This window comes from Poecilia latipinna, unplaced genomic scaffold (genome assembly GCF_001443285.1).
Source record: "Poecilia latipinna isolate Pla-1442-1.1 unplaced genomic scaffold, P_latipinna-1.0 Scaffold758, whole genome shotgun sequence".
Lineage (NCBI taxonomy): Eukaryota > Metazoa > Chordata > Actinopteri > Cyprinodontiformes > Poeciliidae > Poecilia > Poecilia latipinna.
In genome coordinates, this window is record NW_015113374.1 from 264,677 (window position 1) to 271,633 (window position 6,957).

Consider the following 6,957-nt stretch of genomic DNA (forward strand, 5'->3'; position numbering starts at 1 on the left):
CCTTAGATATGTGTGTGCGTGCGTGCGTGCGTGCGTGCGTGCGTGCGTGCGTGCGTGCGTGCGTGCGTGCGTGCGTGCGTGCGTGTGCATGGCTGTTTGTCCTGTGTGTCACTGTGTTGCCGTGCGATGGACTGTTAGACATTAAGTATGTTTGGAGTTTAATGCCTCGTCAATATGTTACAAGTACATTTGCATGTTAGCGTACTTAGTAAAGGCAGGTAGGTTAGAGTAGTTATATAAAGTATTACTTAATTTTTTTATAGTATTCATCCATTATCTATAAACTTTGGACAAAAAAGGTTTGTCTCTGAACACTTTGCCAAGCCAACACATGCATGCAAGCACACATACATTTTTATGGGGAAATGTAGTGTGACCAATCATCCTAACAGCCATGTTTTTTTGGACTGTGGTAAGAAGGCAGAGTACCCAGAGAGAAACCATACCTACGTAAGGAAAAAGTGAAAACTCCATGCAGAAAGACCCCAGGTTAGGATTCAAACCCAGGATGTAAATGCAAGGCAACAAAGCCAAGAACTTGCAGTGTTTATGCAGACATTACATGATTAAAAATGTAAAATTGTAATTTGCCATTTGTAATTATGCTTCTGATGTTCCTCAACAAGCACCAAAATATTGTGCGATACAGAATACATAATATTAATATTAATCTTGAATGGTCTTCCCATTTCTGAGTGGAATGTTTAAACTTCTTTTGAATAAAGTGCAGAGGATGGGAGGTTAGTGGAAGCGCTAATGGCAAGAATAAAGCTAGGAAATGGGATTCAGTCCTAATGTTATGTAGCATTGTAAAGTAGGCTTTTGGTCAAATAAGTAGGTACTATAGAGCCCTGTTTGTGAGGTTGTATGTTTATATAGCATCATAGCCTATTCCGTTTAGATTTTTAATCACATACTTCAATAAATGCCAGAAAATAAAGTGATACAATCAAAAGTTGTTAATGTCTATCATTGTTAGAGCAGCTCAGAGAAGAAAGAAAAATGCGTGAACAGTCACACATAAGTTCATTTTTAGCCTTCATACACTGGTGGACAAAACCTATTTATAATTAATTCTGTTTAAGAGTTTTAAAAGAGACATTAAACACTGAATCATCACAAGTTATTTGAGGATCCACTTTCTTACGGTGCCTGGTGGAGGGGGACTAAGAGAAAAATTGAGTTTTTTTTACATACTGATATTGTAGAACTGCACCAGGACACTCTCTTTCAGAGAAAACCTAAAACACTGACATTTTCATTTTATATTTAGTCTTCATACAGGCAAGATGTGCTGAGCACACATGCCCTTTTTCAGTTTGACTCCTCTTCACATTTCTGCACACCGGGGAACTCACCCGTACATATTAGCCTCTGTGATTCTCCGGTGAGGTTGTTAGCTGGGGTTTAAGTGCTTTGCTCAAGGGAACATTGGTGTTAAGTGTTGGCCATGTTCAATATTTATACAGCTGGAAAAAGGAGCAAGTGATGCTGCTTAAGCTGAATGCAAAGCTTAATGGATGTTCGAGGAGGCACTGAACCAGTAGTTGACGGCTACTTGAAAGGAGGCTAATTTTGGCACCATAGCTACTGTTACTAACTTCTGAAAAGGCATCATTTAAAAATCTTATATCTATTGTAATCTACTGAGAAATAAAGTGTATTTTGATGCTCTAACACAATGAAAGTAAAGTATTCTTTTTTTTTACATCTAACACCATAACAGGAGTTTAGTTTTGGCTATGAATAACTACAAATAATTACTTCGGGCAATTATTAATAAAACTAGTAATTTAGATAAAAATTAACAAGTCGGGGCACCAATTGATGCTCAAGAAAATAAAAGCCAAATGATTCAGTATTGCTGGTGTTTTCTGTAAATACCTGATCGACAAGGCTTAGAGCTTCTGCCGATCTCTAGTTGTGATTGGGCGGGAGGCGAGGTATACCCTGAACAAGTCACCAGCGCAGCAGGGTAACACAGAGACACACAGGACAAACTACCCTGCATATACACACTCACACCAAAGGACAATTTAGAGACAAATTAACCTAATAAACAGAGAAAAGACTCTTGCACATTTTGTAGACAAAATACATAATCAGAAAATGCAATAAAATGTATTGCACAGGTCAATAATATCTTCAACTTTTCAATCTTTTTTTTTTTTTTTTTTGCATTTAGACAATACTACAGCGCTTTAATTTGATTAAAAGGTTATAAGAAATTGTTTAATCAATAACTGAGCGTCCAGGTGATTCCTTTGGAGGAGCTGATCTTAATGTTGCTGTAAATGTGGAAAAACTGAACAAAAGCTAAATTACACTTTTCCACTGTGCAACACAACCCATACAGCTGACATTTTACACCAGGTGGAAGCCATTGTGACAGTAGGCCGGGGTGCAGGGATGCCAGGCAGTTTGGCCACTATGCTTCCTGGCACTGATAGAGCACGTGAAAAAAAAAAAAAAAAGGAGACAGAAAATCAAAGCTCCCTTTTTTTTTAACAATTAGGCCTCAGCTTTGACCTGGACCTGACACTGGTTCAACAGAGAATGTATAATCAGAAACAACTGAACAGAGATGCCTAAAGGTTGGGGCACAAAAGCAGGTCGATTTGTTTAGTGTATTGCTCGTTTAGAGGACTCTGTGGTCACATCGAGCTGCAACAGCCTCTGAGGTTTGAAATATGGACGCTGAAATATCTTTAACTCTTTTTGTGAGGCACCAGAGAATTTTTCCACAGGTTGAAAAAATAGAAGGATTGACGTGTTAAACTTGAACCGCTGATGAATAATAATAATAATAATAAATTATATCTTTTAAAGGTAATAAGTGATTACATTTTGGTTAAATTACGTTAAACAGTTAACCTTTTGAATTAATAATTTCCTGGATTGCAGATTTTTTTTATTTATAACAGGCTCACATGCCATCAACAAACACTTGTCAGTAAAAATTGCAGTCAATAGGGACAATAATGTTAATAAACGTGGAGAACATTCTGAAATAGTCCCACTTTACCTCCTAACAACAATGAAATTAGATCAGGCAGGAGCCCAGGAGTCAGAGCGGGTCAGATACAAGCTCCTCCCCTGTGGAGCTTTGTAAGCACCACATCAGCACCACTTTTCACCACCAGCTAATACACCTAATGGACCTCACCATATAAAGTCTTCATTCCCTTGTGACCCTGTGTGTGTGAGCGAGTGTGTAAAAGAAGCAGCGAGCACAGTGGAAAGGGACAAAGAGGAAATATAAAAGGCCCTAATTAGACTGTCTCTAAGCAGTTCTTGACGTAATTTAACTCCTTAATGTAATTTTAATGTTATTGTGACATAAATGTTTTCTGATTTTGTCACTTAAAACAGTTGAGACAGGGTAAACAAATGTAGTAAATACTTGTAGTATCATCTTGAATAGGCAGTGAGGATCAATTCTAACATTACTATGAAGTATAGTAGTTCCTCACTGAAGTTTTGTGCAGCAAAAATTACCCTTTGGGACCAAAAAAATAATAATTTTAAAGAATAATTTTTACCCCAATGGACCATCAGATCAGCAGCAATGGCTCTAATTATCTGTTATAGTGATAGGGATACTTTATATAGCATTAATAACAAATAAATGAAAAACGTATGATTTCTTTTGTGGGGTGAAACAGTAAAACAATCCATCCATCCTGTTTAAAGGACATTGACTTTCTGTTGATCTTTTCCTTTGTACAGACGTCAGTGTTTAGAAAATAAAACACAACACTGCATTGCAAAAGTATTACTCCCCCTTGAACACTTTCACTTATTTAAAACATAATAGCCATGTATTTTAAGAATATTTTCTGCACGGACCAACACACAGTAGGTGTAATTGTGCAGGAGTGACAGTAAGAAACCCACATGGAAGTCCACAGGAGGTCTCGTCTATAATTTGCCACAAGCCAAAAAGGCTGCATGGTAAAGATATGGAAGATGGCGCTCCATAGTTGAGGCCTATTTGCTTTCTGTCTATTTGCAAGACAGTATGTGTGAAGGACAAACATAGTGGTGGTGGCAGTATCATGTTGTCGGTATGGCCTTCTACAAACAGAGTTAAATAAAGGGCAGTTATGAGAGAAAACCAGTTAAAGCTGGACAACACTTGAAAATGGGAAGGAGGTTCACCTTGCAGCAGGACAACAACATTAAACAGCCAGAGATAAAATAGTTTAGATTAAAACACATTCCCATGTTGGAGTGCTGCAGTAAAGGTCCATATGGGCCATTAAGAACCTGTGACAGGACTTGAAAACTGATCTCCACATTTGCTCTACATCCAATCTGGCTGAGCTATTTCATATGAACATGCTGCACTATTATGAATATTTACAGTGCTGTGAACAAATATGTATCCCCTTCCCAAGATGCTGTGTGTTTTTGCTATTTTCATAATGAAATGTTTCAGAACACTAAACAAGCTTTAATTTCAGGAATTGATAAAATAACACAAAAAAAATCAGTTTTCCTTCATTAAAGGAAAAAACTATATAAAAAAAAAAACTTGTCCTTTGAGATTTCTCTAGCCAGACCATAATACTCCGAGACACATGAAATCAAGAACTCCAAGCAACATCTTAACCACAGCAGGCTTCATTTTCCAGAGGTCAGAGGTCAGGATTCAACAAAACAAAAAGAGACTGGGCCACAATGAAATCACTGGAAGAGTTTTGAAAAATCTCTCATGAAAAACAAAAAAGGTCACAATTGTTTAGACAAAAAGGTGAAAACGATTTCATAAAGCACACTGTGCATCTCGAGATCAATCCATTTTAAATTTGTTTTGTAAATGTTGAGAATAATTTTTTCTTCTTAACTTGGTTTATTTTTTTTTTTTTGTCAGGAGGTTTACAGTTGGAAGAGGAAGGAAACAAAAGAAGGGGATTGCTCTGAGCTCCATTTTATCAATAACCAAAAACATCTACTGACAGTTTAATAGGCTGAAAGCAGGTGATTTTCTTTAAATTGTACCGCTAAGCAATAGAAGATCGAATTACTCTAAATATGTATGGAAAGGAGATTTTAAAACTGTAATCCAAATTATTAATTACAAATTAATATAAATGTACAGACACTCCAGTTTGCTCAGTTTTTAATTTTTCTCACAATTTTTCAAATCACAGTGTCAAACAAACCTCACAACGAAACAAATGTTTCCTTATCTGCTGCAGTAAAATAACCTGTCACACGTAACTGAAATCTCTGGCAATCTTCAGAATCTAAACGTCTTATTACTTCCTTCTTTCACCACTTTGTCCTTGTGCCTCCTTCCTTTTTCCCTCCTTACATCCTGCGCTTTGCTTTATTTCTCTTTCAGCCTCACTAATTTGCAATTGATTAGCTGTCCTCTCTCAGTCCTGCGTGCACTGCTCCTCCCTCGCCGTCTCTCCTCCCCACCCACCCGTCCTGTCCTCTCTTCCATCTACGAGTCAATTTCTCTTTAACGAGCCTCGGTACATTTCTCTCCCCTGGGCACTAGAGCCCTTCTGTGTAAATAAAACAGGGAGCAGAGCCAAAAAAAAATCAATGGGCCTATTACCCTTAGAAAATGCTAAACAAGCAATATTAGCGACTCTCTTGGAAGTGGTGGCTGATTGCCTTAATACCTGCCCGCCAAAAGAAACACCTCCGTCTCCTTCTATCCATTCATCTGCACAATAATCCACATGCTTTCTAACACACACTCGCGCAGTAATACTCAGGCATGCTGGAGCAAGAGTCAAAATAATTTGCTTCCAAAGCTCACACACACACACACACACACACATACACATACACAACAGCATGATGCATGAACCCACAGACTGCTGGCAGAAATTAGGGATTCGCTCTCCTGACAGAAATCATTCGGCACCACACAGAGCTGCAGGCCATGTTTTACCGCTTCTCATTTTGTCTGTCTTGTCCATGCAAACACAACAACACACCGGAGCACGTGCAGCGCGCACAAACAGCAGCAGGCGGCCAGGATTTATAGTAGACACCCCATATTTCATCCGACAACTATGATTAGTGTGCCAGTGAAAAAGCTGCGTGTGTGTTTGCGTGTGTTTGCGTGTGTGCGTGCACACGCTGAGGCAGGAGTAAACACAAAAAGCAAAACGCATACGCACCCGGTGTGCACAGATTCACAAATAGTGAATGCAAAACTGAATAAACATCTAAAGTGTGCCTGCAGACAAACACATTCATGAAAACATCCACACTGTGTAAACATGTGCGGTAAGGGCTGTTAAACACTCACACACATACACACGCACACACACGCATGCACACGCGCGCACACGCGCGCACACACACACACAGAAAGCAAAGTAAACAGGCTGTATAGATACAGAAGGACACACATAGACAGCAAGACAAAGGCCAAGCATTTATCACGTCTTCTCAAACCGACACACACACACACACACACACATACACTATTTGTGCAGAGATGAATGTGTGGCTGGTTAGCTGTGGTCCATTTATTGTGGCAGCTGATGTGTCGTTAACACAGACATTTATGCTAATGACCCTCCGTGTTAAAGTTAAAAAAAAGCAGCAGTAATGCAAAAGCTCGTTAAAGGCCAAACCCTTATTGGCTGCAGTCATTTTTCAGCCCATTATCTTGTTCAATTAAACAGATGAAGTTCTTATTCACATGTGAAATGGCTCACCAAGTGACCAAACAAGACTAAATGAAATACCCCTTCTTTGTTAAAGAATATTTCTGCTTTTTATATATATATGTTTTTTTGTTACTTTTGGTTCTACAAATCTAGCAAATTTCATTCCACTTTTAGAAGGAGCTGATAGTTTGATTTTACACTTAAAGATGAAATGCAGAATTATGCTGGCTGAAACCCTCTAGAAATAAAATGTAATGTTTAGTTTTGCTCAGTGGTGGGAAGTAACGAAGTACAAGTACTTCGTTACTGTACT

The 6,957-nt window shown here is 38.5% G+C and overlaps 1 protein-coding gene across 3 annotated transcripts in view; it reads right to left on the minus strand.

The window, feature by feature from the left end:
* LOC106955679 (transducin-like enhancer protein 4) overlaps window positions 1-6,957 on the minus strand; it is a 49,257-nt gene that overhangs the window by 29,720 nt on the left and 12,580 nt on the right. The gene's annotated exons all lie outside the window — the stretch shown is intronic.